Here is a 19,473-nt window from a genome sequence, read left to right as displayed (position 1 = left end):
TCTCATTGGAGGCCCTGCTGTTTTCCTATATGCTTCCCCATTCCCCCAGCATGCAGCTGTTGTGTAAAGATTGAAACAGTCTACTTTGTATATAGTTATCTCTACTTCTTACAACCACCCACAAGATATATATTATTATTTTTCATTTTGCAGCTGAGAAAACTGAAGCCCAAAGAGGTAAAGTGATTTGTCTAAGGTCACACAGATAGAATTTAGAACCTGGTCTGACTGCCTGCAGAGTTTGTGTGTTTTACTGTACCTCACTGCTGCCTCCCACTGCCAGATCCAGGGCTTGGGCTGGATGCTGCCATTACGTCGCAGTCTCTAGCTGTGATTATGCAAAAGAATTGATTGAAAAAGAGCAAAAAGAGATGCTTTCAAAGAAGGCAGACTGGGTGCTTTAGTAACAGCCACTGACATTGATGGTGGGAGGTGGAAGTTTTCATTTTCCCTTCAAGCAGATCTTTAAGGATTTTATCTGCCAGTACTGGCCACCTTTGGAAGGGTCATAAATGTGGTGGAAATCAACCAAACAGGTATTTTATAATGTCGGGGAGGCACTGCCTCAGACTGGCTGAGAGACTTAGCTGTACTGAGAGTTCTCTCTTCTCTGCTGCTCTGTTGTGAACTTGATCTCAGCACTCTTTCTCCTTATTTGCCCCTTTAGCTTTAAGCACATAGTCTTTAAAAGAAAAATTAATGTAAATAGGTTCCACAGTTGAGAGCCTGGAATCCAGTCCTGGCTCTGACCCTTAGCTGAATTTCAAAATTCTATGAACACCTTGTTTCTTCACCTGACATCAACTATTTCTACAAACATTTGGTAGATATCTACTCTGAACCAGGCTTTATGTTAATCACTGGGGAATCAGAGGCCTTGGGAGCTCGTGGTCTAATGTGGAAAAGACAGGCAGGTAGAGAAACAGAGTATAGTGTAATCAGTGGTATCAGAGCAGTGTGGACAGGATAGTATCAAAGCAGAGGGGGTGAGGGGACTGAATCTCACCACAGAGCAGATAGATTCTTACTATATTCTTGTGAGAATCAAATGAGATAATGTATATGCTACAGGTTACAAATGGTGAGATGTTATTCTCTGCTGCTCACATTAGACCTCTACACACAAACACACATGTGCTTATTCTACCACTTATAACCCCCCTCCCCTGCCTCCACCCCCACCCACCAGTCTTTCCCAGCTTGCAGGTATCTCCATCTGCAAGAGGTAACCCGTGGTGGAGAAAAGGGAGGGGGTATGTGCCCTTCTATGTTTGATTTTATCAGCATTGAGACAGAATAGGAATTAACACTATACTTAAGAGTACTGCCAATCAGTGAGCACATAGCTAGTAGATGTGCTTTGAGGACACTTCTCTCTGAATCTAATGAGTTGTTGGTTTAACTGATTGCTCTGTCTTTATCCAGGGCCATTAGCAAATCAGTGATGCTCATTGAGCAAAGTGAGAGTGTTGGCTTGTATGTACTTGGTTCCTAGAACTAATTATTGGTGTTTTAAGCTTCTATTTTGTGCCCTCCTCTTCCTTCCGGTACCCAGTGAGGACAGATTTTTATAGAAAATAGCATACTCTCAGGTTGCCTTTATTTATTCATATCACAAAAATTGTTTGGCACCTACTGTTTGCCAGGCACTGTTCTTGACAGACAAATATCCCTATCCTCAAAGAGCTTATTTCTGTACAAGTGGTGGTCCCTGGGTAGAGAGAGGCAGGGACAGACAATAAACAATAAATACAATGCATAAGTAAACTATATATTAGAAGATAAGAAGTGCTAATGGAAAAAAAGGAAAAGTAGAATCTGGTAAAAGGGAATGCCAGGGTGGGTAGGCCTCATTGGTAAGGTGCCATGGGAGTGGTCTTGAAGGATTATCATGTCCATCCCAGCACAATCTGCCAGTAAGTTTTTCTGTATTAGAAGTGTGCTGATTCTCATCTCATCAGTCACCAAACCCTTCTGGAATCATACTGGCCAAGCCTGAAATGCCACCACCTTTGAAATGGGTTGGGTCAAGGGCAAGTAGAGGGACAGCACCCCGTGATTCAAGGCTGAAAGTAGAGAACCTTCACCTCCTTTAGAATGTTGGCAGCCCACAAGCTCAAAGGAGATATCCTGAGAGAAGCCCAGTCATTTCACCCTCAACTGCCTTTAGTGCCTGGCTGCTTAATGTGTTAAGTCCTTGGGGATATGAACACAGTAGTCTCTATACTTAAGGAGATTATCTTCTTGTGAACCTTTATTTATATATGTATTTATTATTTTATTTAATTTTGAATAGTAAAGAGAGTGCTATTTTGTTTAATTTTGAACAGAAAATACAGTGTTATAGAACAAAATGTTAAAAATATGCATGGGAACTTATTTATAATTTATTCCCTCCTTTTATTTACAAAAAGGGTTTAAGGTGACTTAAATCAAAATACAAATATAAATGTAGACAGGAGAGTTAAAACTGGATCAAGATCAGAAATCATATTGGTAAAAGGAAAGATAATTCTGTCAGGATTGAACTAGAGATTTTCTTTTCCAAAAATAGGTTTATTGTTTTTGTAAAGAAAATATAGAGAAGAAAGTAGCCGTCAACTGAATCCCCTCTACCTAGAGACTGATCACTATATCTATATCTATATCTATGTGTCTAATTTTACATAAATGGGACCAGGCTGTACTCACTGTAAATCAGGTAATTAGTGGAATGGAGTATGAATTTAATTTGAAGTTTCCTGACAAGCAGGGCAAAAAAGGGATACAGAGAGTTTTGGTTCTTCAGGAGAGAGGAACTTTGTGCTGACATACCTTTATGTTATCATGTTATGCATCCAGCAGACTTTTTTAAAAACTAGACTGTGTCAGGTGCTGATATGCTAGGCTAAAGGGGATTCAGATACTAAGTAAGCATCACAGCCTTTGCCTTAAGAAGCTTACTTGGACTGCTGACATCAAGGACTTGAGCATTGTGATGGCCATTGTCTTCAGTAGCCCTCCTGCCAAAGATTTACCAACATTCTGCTAGGACAATCCTTTTGCCAGCCTAGTAACAGCTTGGGTGTAGTGTTGACTTGAGGAGTAGTTGGCGGGGGCTGGCCCCTTCTCCACAGTGAGCCCTCCATAAGCCTCATGCCACAGGCACTTGTTTAGCCTGAGTCTGGGTGCCTCATTCCGTGTTGCACTCTGACCCAGCCCAGCTAAACGCTAAGCCACAGGGTCCCAGGATGACCACTGTGACTTAGCACAGCCTCTACTGGCTCGTGCAAATATACCCAGCCTTCAGCTAAATTCAATTAGTTTTTCTTTAAGAAGGGAAAGAAATCCAATTTTACTAAACATGGACAGACGGTGGAAGGCACTTTGATGTTACAACCTCTCAGTGATGCTTTACTTAGTCACAAGTTCATAAGCAAGAAGGCTTAATTACTTGGGAAAACACGGGATTAAAACTGGACACAATGGCTGAGTATCCGCTCTTGGGCAACTTGATTCGAACCCATGCACCCAGTTCGTGTGTGGTGCAAACTTTGATGTGTGCTGTGACAAGCTGAAAGTCATGACCCCCTCAGGGATGCTCCTTCAGATGGCATTTGCAGGATGTGTAGGCGGAGAGGCAGGGCCTGCCGGGCCTGTTTGCTCTACTTTGATGTCCAGGCAGCCACAGGCCGCACTGTTTGCTCTTTCACTGAGGGGTGGATTGGGAGCCTCCTACCTTTCCCAGTGGACAATGGCCAGCAATGGAGTGTGACGACTGTTGACCATTCCAAGAGCCTGGCGGACCAGAACAGGGCTTTGGGAGGTGCAGAGCCTGGGGGGCAAAAGCTATTTATAGGACAGCCATTTCTCCAGATGTAGCTTTCTTTAAAGCCTAATGGTGGTTGGGCGCTCATCATAGAGGTAAAAATAGTCTCATGAGTTTTAACAGGTACTGAGTACTGCTTGACCTTTTGTCCAATGACACTAAGGTATTTGTAAATTGAAAATTTAAGTCTGTCCTGTTTTCTTCATCAGCATGTATATGCAGGGGATAGTGGTTTGGAAGAAAAATGGTATTCTAATTCCTCAAAAAAGAAGCTGTCAAAACACGTCTGATAAAAGAATAGAATCCAGAAGATATAAAGAACTCTTACAAATCAGTAATTAAAAGGTAGCCCAATTTTTTTTTAAATAAATTTATTTATTTATTTTTGGCTGCACTGGGTCTTCGTTGCTGCGCGCAGGTTTCTCTAGTTGCGGCGAGTGGGGGCTACTCTTTGTTGTGGTGCGCGGGCTTCTCATTGTGGTGGCTTCTCTTGTTGTGGAGCATGGGCTCTAGGTGTGTAGGCTTCAGTAGTTGTGGCACGCGGGCTCAGTAGTTGTGGCTCACAGGCTCTAGAGCGCAGGCTCGGTAGTTGTGGCGCACGGGCTTAGTTGCTCCACGGCACGTGGGATATTCCCAGACCAGGGATCGAATCCATGTCCCTTACATTGGCAGGTGGATTCTTAACCACTGCGCCACCAGGGAAGTCCCAATAGCCCAATTTTTAAAAAATAGGCAAAAGATTTGAGCAGACACTTCACCAAAGAAGAGATTGATGGCAAATAAGCACATGAAAGATACTCAGCATTTAGGGGAATGCAAGTTAAAATCACAATGAGATACCACTACACACCTATACCAATGGCCAACATTTTTAAAACTGACAATACCAAGTGCTGATAAGGATGCAGAACAGTTGTCATCCCTGCTGATAGGAATTCATAATGGTATAGCCACTTTGGAATATACTTCAGCAGTTTCTTATAAAGGTAAAACATACATTTATCATTGCTGCTACAGCCCAGCAATACCAACTCCTAGATATTTGTCCATGAGAAATAAAAACATACATCTACAACAAGACCTGTATGCAAATATTTATAGTAGCTTTATTCATAATCACCAAAAACTTGAAATCACCCAAATGTCCATCATCTGGTGAATGGACAAATTATGGTACATCCATACAGTGGACTACTCAGCAGTAAAAAAAGAACAAACTTCTTGTACAGGTAACAACATGGTCAAATCTTTAAAGCCTTATGCTAAGTTAAAGCCAGACATGAAAAGCTACCTGCTGTATAATTCCATTTATATGACAGTCTGGAAAAGGCAGTACTATAGGGACGGAAATCAGGTTAGTGGCTGCTAGGGTTTAGGAGTGGGAGGAAGGGCCCAATGGAACTTTTGGGGTGATGGAAATACTCTAAGTGTTGATTATAGTGGTGGTCATAGAACTCATCAAACTGTACAATTTAAAAGGATGAATTTTACTATGCATAAATGATACTTCAATAAACAGACTTTTAAAAAGTTTTCAAAAAACCACCATATCTCTCTACATTTTCACTGTTAATTGTGACCTTTGGTGTACTGAGAATTCCTGTTAGTAGAGTTAAAATGAATTCATACTGTTTATAGTCACCTGGAATGTTTTGAATTCTTATAGTTGATGGTATCTTACATTGGAGTACTATATATTCTGATTGTTAGTAGAGAATAAAGATTTGTGGATTCACACGGTTCGTGATGTCATGAAGTACAGTTACTAATGAATAGTGATAAATTCACCTTATGAGTGGTATACAGTGGGCTCACAAAGTGTCATATGGTTCTTTATGGCGAGGAGAAAGTGCAGGGTTCAGGACTGGGAGCTTGCCTCTCATCCCACATCATTCTTGGTTTCCTTGTCCCTGGACTGCCACGCAGGGAGGACCACCTAAATAGCATGGCCATTGTGGAGCTTCAGGAACCAAAGATCCTGAAACAGTGGGGTCGTGGGGGGAGGTTCAGATTTGAGTCCACTTGGGCTTGCTGGTTGCCTTGAAAGCCCCTGCCTCAGAGAAGTGAGACTGCCAGGCAGAGAAGGAAGCTCCAGCAAAACTGTTTGAAATTCCCCACAAGAGTCTCCCTCCCTCCTTCTGCTTTTTCTCCCGGGGTGCATTTCATCAGCATCGGAAGGACTGCTTCCCGGCACTGCCTTCCCTGCTTGGCTGGAGTCCCTGAGGAGCTGAGCTAATGAGTGGATAACACGCATTTGCCAAGGCCTTCCTGGATGTGGTACCTGGGCTTTGTTAATTTTAAAATGCCGCCATCCTTGGCTGAAGACCATTTAATTCCCTCTCATAGCAGTCATTTATTTTTAGCATTTGCTTATTTTCCCTCCACCTTACTAAGGGGAGGGGGGGCATTAAATCCTATCTTTAAGAACCCAGCAGCCCAAGCCAGATCGCTGACCTGCAGGAGAGGTTTTACAGGCCTCTCTGTGTGGCCGACAGCTCCACAAGTGTTCTTAGAGCAAAGAGCTGATGCTTCTCTTGCAGCTGGACTGGGGCAGCCTCCATGGGAGGCTCTTCTTCCTTGCTGGCTGGCCAGAGGCAGAGCAGGTAGAGAACCCCAGTACCTGTGCTTTAATGTAGGTACCAGGGGACCTGACAACATGGAGGTCTATCCTGCTTTGGAGGCCTACAGTCTCTTCCCAAGGTCCCCAGCCTGTTCTCAGCCTGGCTGCTTGCTGCAGAGTGGTGCTTCCTTTGGCCGGAGGAGGCTGGCTTTGTGCTATCTGATCTCCTGACTATAGTGGTGATGATGGCTGTGGTTGACTGAGTGTCTTCTGTGTGCCAGGCCCATGTCGAATACTTCCCATGTTGGCTCTAATCCTCACTGCAATCCTAAAATGGGGGGATTATTATCCCTATTTTACAGATAGGGAAAATGAAGCTCAGAGTTGCCTAAGGTTGTCCAGTAAGTGAAAGGGGGAGCCAGGATTTGAAGTCAGGTCCCTCTGAACCCCAAATCCTTATTCTCTCCACTGGATTATACTACCTGGGTAGGGAAGATGCAGGGAGCAAAGCCATGCAGTGAATCAAGGGGTGCCAAGACCAGGAGTCAAGTCAATTCAGGCAGGGTTTCTTGATGACCCACTATGTGCTGGATGATTTTTTGAGAAATCTAAAAACTGACAAACTACTCTCCTTGTCTTCAAAAAAGCTTTCAGAAAAGGGATAAAACAAGCCTCCTTTTAACGGCAGATTGAGGCAGAATGTGGTCAGTACCCAGAGAAGACCAGCCTAGAGTGCTGGGCTAGGGGTTAATCATGAAAGGAGGCCCTTTCACATGAGGTGGGCCTTGAAAGACGGACAGGATTTTGGTTGGTAGAGGTGGAGAGCAGAAAGACAGCATTTCTGGAATAAGCACCATTGTGAGCATAGGCTCATAAAAGTAAGAAAGTAGGGATGTACCAGAGTTAGTAGGGGGCACTGGCAGGGTCTGGAGACCAGTGAGGGTAAAGGAAAGCCTTATCCAGCATGGACCATGGTCCTCTCAGGCTGTAACTGTCTAGCATGTGGTAGAGCTGTGAGCTCTAGAGCTGGACGACCTGGATTCACATCCAAGCTGTCTCTTCCTCTTACTAGTCATCTACCTTGGCAAGTTCTTTCACTTATCTGTGATTGTTTCCTCAGCCATAAAATGGAGATAATAAGCTGAGCTACTTTAAATGTGTAAATATATGTATAGTGTTTAGAATAATGCCTGCCACATAGTAAGCACTTGATAAGAGTTTGCTACTTTAGTTAATGGTAGTATAGTAGTAGTGGTAGTGTCTTAATTATTATTATGACTAACACTGCTGCTGCTGATTGGTGACCTCAGGAAGTTAGTGAATTTCCTGCAGGTAAGCCTATCTTTGATGGAGGTGGGGGTATTACTTGCCTCTCACCAGTATCTGATGGGTGATGCAGAAGCAGTAGGGCTTTGGAGATTCTTTTTCCACTCCTTTTCATCTAAGAAGCTGGGCCTAGAACATGGGACCCCAAAGCAGGGCACTTTGATGTGGAGCTTGCTCTCATCCCAGGTGGCCGCAGCTGCCTAGTGAAGAGCAGTTCCCAGTATTTCCCAGCAAGAAAGGGTGGGTGAGCGTGCTGGCCAGGTGCCCGGAATGCCAGCACCATGCCCCCAGAAAAGTGTGCCGAGCTTGATGTCTCTCCCACCGCTGCTGTGGTTGATTATCTCTGAGTAACAGAGAGTCATTTCTAATCCCATTTAGAATCATTGCTCAAGATAATCCTGTTTCGTAGTAATGATATTCCAAGCTCAGCATGCACCCGTTTCTAGTTTGGCAGACACATGCCTTGACCTCAGGCCACCCAGACACTGCTCCCTGGAAAGTGATGTCAGCTCATTTGCCTAAACTGACAGTCTCAGGGTACCCACCCCCTTCTCCAGCGCTATATCCCATCCTGGGGTTCTGTGTTCAGTGCTGTCTTCATGGAGAAGATCAGTTCGGATGAAAAGAGCATCCAGTACTCATCCAGTTCAGCAGCCTGGGGAAGGGTGTTCCATTTCTAGGGACTGTGGTATGGTCCACTCCTGCACCTCCTCTTTAAGGACATCAGACCCACTCTGTGCTTATTTAAATAGGGGTGCCACAGGGATATCGGCTCGGTGCTTTGTGACCGCCTGGAGGGGTGGGATAGGGAGGGTGGGAGGGAGGGAGATGCAAGAGGGAAGAGATATGGGAACATATGTATATGTATAACTGATTCACTTTGTTATAAAGCAGAAACTAACACACCATTGTAAAGCAATTATACCCCAATAAAGATGTTTAAAATAAATAAATAAATAAATAAATAGGGGTGCCAGCTTGGTGGGTCAGGAATATACAGTAAATATGGTAGGTGTGTCTGGGTTGCAGCAAGGTATTTGGCTGTCTCTTATAATATCCACATTAATAAAATATGATGTGGCAAATAGTTTGGTCAAACTAATGAATGGTGAATGATCTGGTTCATTGTTTATATGTGAATGGATATCAGACTGGAAAGCAGACTGTACTGGTGAGCCACAGGGGTCTGTCCTATTCACTAGTCATATCACTGATTCTAGTGAGACCATTGATAAATGCCAACCAAATGGGCAGATTAAATGAAGCTTAGAGGTAGTTGATATGTTAGGTGAAAGAGTCAGGGATGTGAAAAAAGAACTCCGTGGGCTAGAGCAATGGTTAAATCTGTGGTGATAAAAATTAATAGGGACAAGTGTTTCAGTCTACAGTTAAAACCAAAAACCAACTGTAAAATCCTAGGAGACCCACTTTAGCAATACTAGCAAGTAAAGCCCAGGAGCTGACTGAAAACTCAATGTGTGCATCAACAGTGCAGTGTTAAGGCCTTAGAAGTGAATTGATTCAACGAATATTTACTGGCCCGTACTGCGGCCTATGTGCAAGGGAACAGATGGCCAGGCACAGTCCTTACTTTGGGGAGCACAGTCTAGTTGTGTGTGGCAGAGTGGTGAGGAACAAGAGCTCTGGAAAGAGGGCCTGAGTTTAAAACCTAGCTCTACCTCTGAACAGCTGTTTCCTCATCTGCAAAGTAGGAACAACGTTAGCATCTGCCTCAGCATAGGGTGGTTGCGAAGATTAACATGCATGTAAGACTGCTTACTGCAATGCCTAGTGCATAGTACGTCTAGGAGATGTACCAGCCTCAACATGCTCTTACGGATCATTTGCCTGGAGAGAGCCTAGTCTAGCCTATACTGTGGAAAGAATCCCTAATAACCAGGGCTTGACCACACTGCCCCATCGGTTTGGCGACTGTGTGTTATGAACCACAGATTGAAAGATATGGAAGTGTATTTAGAACTAGGCTAAGTATATGAAATTGGGATTGTCCTGGAAATCCTGTGATGGGTAATCTCGATTCCTTGGCCCTCTGCTTAACGTGCCATGTCTTCCTTAAGCCTTGCCCAAATTATCTCACCTGGTCTGAGCCCTCTACTGATTTTGACCCTTGTCCCTCTGAATCAGACTCCCTCTTATCCCAGCCAGCTGTTATGACCATCTGAAAATATCACTGTCCCTGGTACATAGTAAGGGCCCAGCGACTATGGGATATTATGACAGACTAATGGATGGTCAGATGGGTGAGAACCAGTGTGGTTTAGGGGAGTGTGCACTGGGTTTGGCCCCAGACAGACACATGGATTTGAATCGTGATTCCTGTGCTTATTTAATGTGTATACTTGGATAACTCATGTTATCTCGCTGAGCCTCAGTTTATTCATTTGTAAAATTGACTAGTACCTCATTGCAAGTGGTTATAAGGATCTGGAGTAGTAAATGTAAAGTGCTCAACCCACCGTGGCTGCTTTATTATGATTATTGATCTTTACCTTTTGAGGGAAGTAAACAAAATAACATCCTCATTCGAGGAAACGGGGGCACATTTTCTACACAGGTACCTTCCTTGCTTCCTCCCTAATCTTTAGTTTGTTTCCCAAGGAAGCTGGCTTTAAAAAGAAAACTGCACCCCACCCCCCAAAAAAGAAAAGAAAACTGCCTTCCCATCCTGCCCCCCACCAAGCTCATGCCTCTACACCACAGGACCTCTAGATTCAACACAGGCCAGTTCCTTTGGTTGGGCCTCCCCGCTTTCCCGACCGCCTGTAGACCAACCAGTAGACTGAATGATCCATAGCTCATTTGACTTTCCAGCAAACCTCCTGACCTGTGACCTCTTTGCTTTCTCCCCTCATCGAGGTGTGCTCTGGGTTGAGAATAGGTCAACTCTTTGTCTTTTCCTTGGGACACAGTGACCCTATGCTTGCGTGTGGGGGGTAGAGGGGAGGAGGAGTCGGAGGAGCTTCTTCTGAAGCTCCACATTGTGTGGGGACGACCTGGAGCTGGGATCACTGCCCTTCTTGCTTCACCAACTCCAGCTGCTCGCCAGCCGCCTTTGACACGCGCCTCGCCCAGCTTAGGCCTCAGCTCACACCACAGGTTTCCTCCCTCTTTCCTAAACAATGTGATGATCCAAAGCCCCTCCGGCCACTGAGAGCAGAAAGCCAATTGATGTAACTGTCCTCCTGTGCATTGTGACGCCCCACTGTCCTGAAAGCAGGAGCTCATCAAGGTCCACGTGAGCCAACTTCCTACGTGTGCTCCCACATCTAATCTAATTACAAACCTGATCGGTGGGGGCTGTTGCTCCAAAGGGAGTTCTGTGAGTCCCAGGAGCTGCTTCTTAGGGACCACCCTCCCGTTCTTTTCCTCAGCTTTGTTTGGGAACTGCCTAGTGGAGGGCAGGAAGGGCCTAGTGCTCAGGAGAGGAAGATGGAAGTTTTCCACAGCTAAGCTGCCTGCAGCCCAGTTCGGACCCTCAGGTGGGGGAAGGCTGGGCAGGGCTGAGACAGTTGCGTTCCACCTTTCTCCCCCATCTCTCACCAAATAAAATAATTATTTCATTTATTCATTCTTCATTTTTTCGTGCAGTCATTCAGAAATCATCTGTTGACCACTTATTGTGATCCAGGCACTGGGCAAGGAGCTGTGAAAGAAGGTTGAGACATGGCTCTTGCCCCGTGATCTACTGGGAAAGGCAAGTAAAAGTAGACAGGCTATAACGACATAACATGGTGAGGGCCACCTTCCACAGGAGTAAGTACTGGATTCTGTGCAAAGAGGGAGGGTGTGGACCCGGGCTGGGAGTCGGAGAAGCCTCAGTTGAGTTGGTGACTATGTCACTGAGGAGCCCTAAAGGTGAATGAGCACTAACCAGTTGAACCAGTAGGAGGGGCCTGCGTGATGGCCTTTGGTGTACTTCGGGGAGTTAATTGTTTTCACTGGGTCCTTAATTCTTCAGCCCCCAAGATCACTAGATCAGCATGGGAATTAGAGTTCTGCAATTGAGAGACTCCCTGAAGGAATAAATTTTTAGAACAGATGGTCAAGTTCAATTAATGAATAATAGTAGGTGGCAGGGAATCAACCCCTTTTTAAAAATCATCTATTCATGTTGCTGCACGTGTATCCAGCCTGTTGCTTCTGACTGCTGCATCATGTTTCATAGCATGTGTCTACTACATTTAACTTACCTGTTCCCCCAGTGATGGACACTTGATTGCCTCAACTCCCCACTGCCACAAAATATGTGGTGAACATCTCCCATGTTGCCCTCTATAGACCTGTGTAAGAATCTCTCTGAGATACATATCCTCACGAGCAAAGTGCTGGGTCATAGGGTAAGGTACTTTAACATGACAAATATTACAAGATTGGCTTCCAGAATGGCTGCTCCAGTCTGTCCCCTGGCAGTGCATGAAGAATCTGAGATCTGCATGTCTTCACCAACACTGGGCATTTTTCAGCGTTCTCACTTTTTGCCAGTGTGTTAACTTGAAGTTCTATCTCATTTTTTTAAATTAATTAATTAATTTACAGTAAGTCCTTGTTGGTTATCTCTTTTAAATATAGCAGTGTGTACATGTCAGTCCCAAATTCCCAATAAAATGCTATCTCATTTTTAAAAATTTTCCTTTCTCTAATCACACACAAGCTTGAGGATCTCTTCATATACTTAATCATCTTGTTTGTTTGTTTTTTTCCTCCTCTGGGCATTGACTGTTCATATCCTTGCCTCATTTTTCTGTTGGGCTTCCTGATCCTAGCCTTGTTGCTAAAACTTGAGTTGAGGCAAAGTGCTTCTACAGACTGTTAGCTACCTGGGAGTCAACACAGGGAAGTGAGAGGCCATGTAGCAGAGTGATAAGGACATGGGCTTGGTAGCCAGACTGCCCTGGTTTGAATCCCACCTCTGCTCCTTACAGCTGAGTGACCTTGGACAAGTTACTTATCCCTCAGTTTCTGTTTAACCTCCTTCATAGGGTTGTTGTGAAGATTAGATGTTAGTATATATAAAGTATTTAAAATAGTGCCTAGCATGTAGGAGGTATATACAAATGCTAGCTCTTATTATTAGACTGCTATCTTCCTCCTACTTAGCCCTACTGTACCCTTGAGAAAATAGATACTTGTATCAGCAGGCAGTAAAATAAGCAGAAAGAAAACAGCTCTCAGCCTAGGCTCAGAGCTCACCACTCCTACTCACATGTGTAACTCTTACCAAGGTCTCGGGCTCTGGACCTGCATTCTGCTCCCTATCTAAGGCCAATCTTTAAGACCTGACCATTTCTGATTAGCCAGATTTCCAGGCCTGCAGTGCCCCCCATCCCTGGCCTGGCTAGCTCGGCCCTATTGCTGCTTCTCTGCCAACCTGTCAGCTGGATACTATCCCTCACAACCTTCACCTTCAGTATTCACAAAGCCCGGTCTTTTTGGTGAGTCAGCTCACTTGGGCAGAGATAAGACCAGAGTAGATTCTGATGGACACACAGGAAGGCAAGTACTGCTACCAGAGCCAAGTCACTAAAGGCCAACTCTAAACCCCCATCCTCCTGGGCTGTAGACATTCTCTGACTCTCCAGATTAGTATTGGAAGTAGGGTATCTGGAGATTATCTCTAGCCTTTGAGGTTGATACTGACATTGGTAGGCATATCTTTCCACAGACCACCAGAGGCCAAGTCCTGAGGTGGCTGGGAGAATTGCTGATGTTTGTAAGCCTTTGTCCGGTGAGAACCTCTGGAGTAGTCAGCATAGTTCCTTTGAGTGTGTTATAGAAAAACATAAGTGAGTGGGATGGTGTACTCTGTCCCCTTTAACCCAGCTATTAAGACCATGAAGGCCTAGCCCATACACTTCACTGCCCATTTAGCACCAGCTACTCCAATTTAAGATAGTGATACCTAAACCCAGACCTCCCAAGTGACAGCCAGTATGCCAATGCCAGAACAGAGGGGCGGCTCTAGTTTTCCTTTGGTGGATCACCTCGGATAGCAGTACCTGCCTCCCTTTGTGCCGTCAGATCCTGTAGTCCCCTTGTCAGCCAGGTGGGCCAACTCACCATCTTGTGTACGTAACCTTCTCCCAGATACAGTTCTGAATTGGGGGATTTGTTTCTGCTTCAGCAAAAAATGTCAAAGAGGCAGAAATCTCTTCATTTGCGAAGTCTCCTCACTGCTGCCCCTGGTGTCTGCTTCTTTTGCCTTGTCTTGACCTCTGATACCAGTGTGTTTCTTCGTTTCTGGTTGCTTACTTGTTTTGTGGTCTGCTGTTTCCCTCTGCCTCTAGTCCTTGACATCTGACCTGGCTTTTTACTCTCTGCCTCACGTCTCTGCTGCCTGGTCTCTGGCCCTTGGCTCTGTTTTGACTATGAACTTCTTGACACTCCCTGGGCCTGGCCTGCTGCTAAGCCTGTTCTCACGAGCCTTGCCTTAGCTTTCTCTTACCTGGCTAGCCTCCTACTCTGTTTCTACCCTCCTACATCCCATTGGTCCACGAAGTTCTTTTCATCATCAGAGCTAACCATAGTCATGTAGTCCTTTAGCCTGATCTGGGCTGGCTTCTCCAAAAAGGGCCTGATCCCTGTGGAACTCTGGGTTAGATGCTTTTTAAGTATGAGATAGCTCTTGGGCAAAAAAAGCTTACTAGCTATCTGGTAAGGTGTTTGGTGCCACTCGGCCTGAGCAGCCACAGTTCTTTTAGTCCTAGGTATACCCCACAGTGGGGCTGCTGCCTTTTGAGTTAATTAAAAGTGAAAGGAGTCTTCTCCAGGATTGCAGAATGAGTCACTAGCTTGGATGCTCACCCTCTTTGTCCTCCAAGTTTGTGAAGTGAATTGCCCATTCCTTTTTTTTTTTTTTTTTTTTTTTGCCCATTCCTTTTGATTGGGTTAGCGGCCCCAGGGCTTAGCCTAGTCACTTTCCTCTCCCCATCCTGCCAGACCACTGTCTGCCCTTTGGGGCGAAGGGCAGCATACTTGGTTCCTTGGACACGTCTTGCAGCCTGCAAATTGGACAGATGGAATCAATACTCAGGAACCTGGAGAGGCCCAGGTAGCACAGTTAGTGACACTAGCTGCCTGGAGGGACAGCTTGCCATGGGAGGGGGTGTGATTGAATGGTGATTGGACACAGCAGCTGAGGATTAACCAAATTATGTCCCTTTGAGTTTAGATCGACAAACCCTTCTCACTTAGATTTTAAAACAAGCCAACTTGTGCAGAATATAGAAGAGCTGCCTTATTTTTTTAACATCTTTATTGGAGTATAATTGCTTTACAATGGTGTGTTAGTTTCTGCTGTATCACAAAGTGAATCAGCTTTACGTATACATATATCCCCATATCCCCTCCCTCTTGCGTCTCCCTCCCACCCTCCCTATCCCACCCCTCTAGGTGGTCACAAAGCACTGGGCTGATCTCCCTGTGCCATGCAGCTGCTTCCCACTAGCTATCTATTTTACATTTGGTAATGTATATATGTCCATGCCACTCTCTCACTTCGTCCCAGCTTACCCTTCCCCCTCCCCGTGTCCTCAAGTCCATTCTCTATGTCTGCGTCTTTATTCCTGTCCTGCCCCTAGGTTCTTCAGAACCTTTTTTTTTTTTTAGATTCCATATGTATGTGTTAGCATACAGTATTTGTTTTTCTCTTTCTGACTTACTTCACTCTGTATGACAGACTCTAGGTCCATCCACCTCACTACAAATAACTCAATTTCATTTCTTTTTATGGCTGAGTAATATTCCATTGTATATATGTGCCACATCTTCTTTATCCATTCATCTGTCAGTGGACTTTTAGGTTGCTTCCATGTCCTGGCTATTGTAAATAGTGCTGCAATGAACATTTTGGTACATGACTAGAAGAGCTGCCTTCTTTTTTTTTTTTTTTTTTTTTTTTGCGGTACGCGGGCCTCTCACTGTTGTGGCCTCTCCCGTTGCGGAGCACAGGCTCCGAACATGCAGGCTCAGTGGCCACGGCTCACAGGCCCAGCCGCTCCACGGCATGTGGGATCTTCCCAGACCAGGGCACGAACCCACGTCCCCTGCATCGGCAGGCGGACTCTCAACCACTGCGCCACCAGGGAAGCCCAAGAGCTGCCTTCTTAACACAGGGCTATGCCAGCATGAGTCCTGGGGGTGATTAGGTATATATCTAGAGCCCACTTCAGCCCAGATTTGTGTTATTATCACTAAGATTATATGGACACAGAGAAGAGAGCTCATATTTGTGGATCTCCTTTGATGTGCCAGGCACTGTGGTTTTACATACTTATAACCTACAAGGGAGGCATCATTATCTGTTATTCCAGTAAGGAAATGGAGTCCCAGAGGTATAGTAACTTGTCCAAGATCACAGTCAGTAAATGATAGAGCTTTGATTTGAACCCACGTCTCCCTATACTTGTTATAAAATTTCATACTGTCTTCCCAATTTGTGTCTTAGTTCAAACTTCTCTTGACTTTCCCACAGCCCAGCTATGGGGTCAGGTACATAGTAATGATAACTAATGTTCTTTGAGCACTTATTATATGTCAGGCACTGTACAAGCACATTACATACACTAACAGAGTCATATGAGCTAGATACTCCTCCTTTTTTTTTTTTTAATTTGGGGGTGCTGCATACCATAACCTTCTTTAGGAGTATCACAGTACTCATTAGCATTTATGTATGTATGTATGTATTTATTTACTTGGGCAGGCTGCGTTGGGTCTCCGTTGCTGCGCACGGGCTTTCTCTAGTTGCAGCAAGTGGGGGCTACCCTTTGTTGCGGCACGTGGTCTTCTCATTGCAGTGGCTTCTCTTGTTACGGAGCACAGGCTCCAGGCGTGCGGGCTTCAGTAGTTGTGGCTTGCAGGCTCCAGAGCACGGGCTCAGTAGTTGTGGTGCACGGGCCCAGTTGCTCCATGGCATGTGGGATCTTCCTGGACCAGGGCTTGAACCCGTGTCCCCTACACTGGCAGGCGGGTTCTCAACCACTGTGCCACCAGGGAAATCTGAGCTACATACTCTTAATATCCCTGATAATTATGATTGCAAAATGATTTTCTAATTTCATCATTTGTTCTACATTTATTATTTGTCATTCTACAATAAAGAAGAGCTTTCCCGTCTCTCCCATTGACTTATTCATTTATTTTCAATACGGACTCTTGGAATCTTAGTGTACCCAATGGGTGATAATCCATTAATGTCTTTATTCATGTTGATGTTCATATTGTCTCCGATTTTAAAGCCAGCGTTCTTAACCTCTGTACCATACTACATCCCTTTCTATCAGATATTTTTCTCACTGCCTGCAGGTAGTTGCCCATCTCTAACAGCCTTTTTGAACCCTCTTTTAATCTTCTGGCAAGCAGGAAGACTAATGCCAGTCTTAATCCAAATTATGTGTAAACTATGAGCAAATAGTCTCCAAGTGAAAACCTGACAGACTCTGCTGTGAGTTAAATATCTGAGTTTTAGACATTGATTTTAGGTGCTTAGAGACCCTTCTTATTTCTCTTTGGGATCATAATTCATATCCTAGATAAATTACCTGTAAAAGGTAATTCTTAAGATCCTTTTAGGTAAGGGGAATAGGCACAGGAGGCTCACTTGACCATGTTAGATCAGATGTAGAAGAACCCCATCTATGTGGGAGATAGATTCTGGTTCTTTGACTTACCTATGAGGACTGTGTGTTTGTGTGCATGGGAGTTATTGAAATTCATTCATCCGTTCAGCAAATAATTGGGCAGGTCCTGTGCCTGTTGAAGGTTATGAAACTCAAACCAGTTGATACAGGGAAAACCAGCAATACTGCTGGCTACAGATATTGAAAAACTAACAAAGGAGAGAAACTAAAATTGTAGGTTGGCTTTTTAATATTTATGATAGAGTGATTTTTAAATTTTTATTTATTTTTATTTTTGGCTGGGCCACAAGGCTTCCAGAATCTTAGTTCCCCAGCCAGGGATTGAACCCGGGCCCTGACAGTGAAAGTGCCAAGTCCTAACCACTGGACCACCAGCGAATTCCCTAGAGTAATTTTTTTTAATGCTTGCCATTTATGCCTTCAAAAGCATTAATAGTTTTGAAGGCCAGTGAGCAAAAGATGAACATGCTAAGAGAAAAATAGGCAAAGGACATTATGCCTGAAAATAAAAACAAAATTGATAATTGTGATTCATGAAAAAGGAAACACAACTGATTGCTAAACATTTTTTTTAAGTCCAGCCTCACTAGTAATCAAGGAAATGCAAGTTGAAACAGCAGTGTGATTCCATTTTCTGTGTCCAGATTAACACATAATGAAAAAGCTTTGGTGAAAGAAAGGCACAGCGGTTGCTCTCATCCTTCTTCCTTTGATAGTAAAAATAAAAATCGGTACAATCTTTCTGAAAGGTAATTTAGTAACATTTATCAAAATCCTTAAAAATGCTTATACTTTTGATCTAGAAATTCATCTGTTAGGAATTTATGCAAAGGAAATAGAGATTGTTATTGAAATATTAAGAATAATCTAATTGTTTTACCATTGGGGATTAGCTAAATATAGACTAGCCTTTTAGTAGAATACTGTGCAGTCATTAAAAACAATGTGATAGACAGATATTTAAGACATGGAAGGGGGGTGAGGTATGTGTGTGTTTAGGGAGAGTTTATATATGATCCAATTTTTGGTAAATAAAAATGTGCATACATTGAAAAAAATGGAAAGATGTTATATATTCTAAAACTTTTTTCTTTTTGATTAGCTATATCTTCTGAGTTTTTTTTATAGTGAACACGAACCTTTTTTTATTAGGGAAAAAAAAGGAAAGTATTAGCAGGAACATTACATGATAGAAGGGAAGCTAACATATATGGAGTATTCCTGGGTCAGGCACTGTACTTGGTGCTATATAAATTCACCTAATTTAACCTCACTGTGGAGGCTCCTGCCTCTTGTCCTACTCCCTCCAGTTCATTCTCACACAGCTATAGGAGTGATTCTTCTAATAGCAAAGATTTGGAAGGAAACACACCAAACTATAAATAGTGGTTAGTCTTAGAATTTAGATTAAGGAGATGGCTATAAGGGAAGACTTTCATTTTTCAATTTAATATTTCTATATGATTTGTATTTTTTTAATGTATATATCTTGAAGTGGGGAGGAAAAGCATGTGTTGCCACGTCACTTCCCTTTTAATCCCTTCAGTGGCTTATCTCATTCCCCACTTTTCTTCCCCTTACATCCTCTACTCCAATTCTACCTTTTTTTTTTTTTTAATTTTATTTTTTTTGGCTGCATTGGGTCTTCGTTGCTGCGCGTGGGCTTTCTCTAGTTGCGGCGAGCAGGGAGCTACTCTCTTTTGTTTTTTGGGTTTTTTTTTTTTTGCGGTGCGCGGGCCTCTCACCGCTGTGGCTTCTCCCGTCATGGAGCACAGGCTCCAGACGCGTGGGCTCAGCAGCCACTGCTCGCGGGCCCAGCTGCTCCGGCATGTGGGATCCTCCCGGACCGGGGCATGAACCCGCGCCGCCTGCATTGGCAGGCGGACTCCTATCCACTGTGCCACCAGGGAATTCCGTGGGGGCTACTCTTTATTGCGGTGCGCGGGCTTCTTATTGCAGTGGCTTCTCTTGTTGCAGAGCACAGGCTCTGGGCGCTCGGGCTCAGTAGTTGTGGCTCACGGGCTCTAGAGCACAGGCTCAGTAGTTTTGGCGCATGGGCTTAGTTGCTCCGTGGAATGTGGGATCTTCCTGGACCAGGGATGGAACCTGTGTCCCCTGCA

General features: G+C 44.2%; 1 protein-coding gene across 3 annotated transcripts in view; it reads left to right on the top strand.

The window, feature by feature from the left end:
• The window catches only part of CLPB (caseinolytic mitochondrial matrix peptidase chaperone subunit B), a 164,687-nt gene that overhangs the window by 36,184 nt on the left and 109,030 nt on the right, over positions 1–19,473 (top strand). The window lies entirely within an intron of this gene.

This window comes from Orcinus orca, chromosome 8 (genome assembly GCF_937001465.1).
Source record: "Orcinus orca chromosome 8, mOrcOrc1.1, whole genome shotgun sequence".
Classification (NCBI taxonomy): domain Eukaryota; kingdom Metazoa; phylum Chordata; class Mammalia; order Artiodactyla; family Delphinidae; genus Orcinus; species Orcinus orca.
The sequence above is the reverse complement of the archived record's forward strand: the minus strand, read 5'-3'. Positions and strand labels throughout refer to the sequence as shown.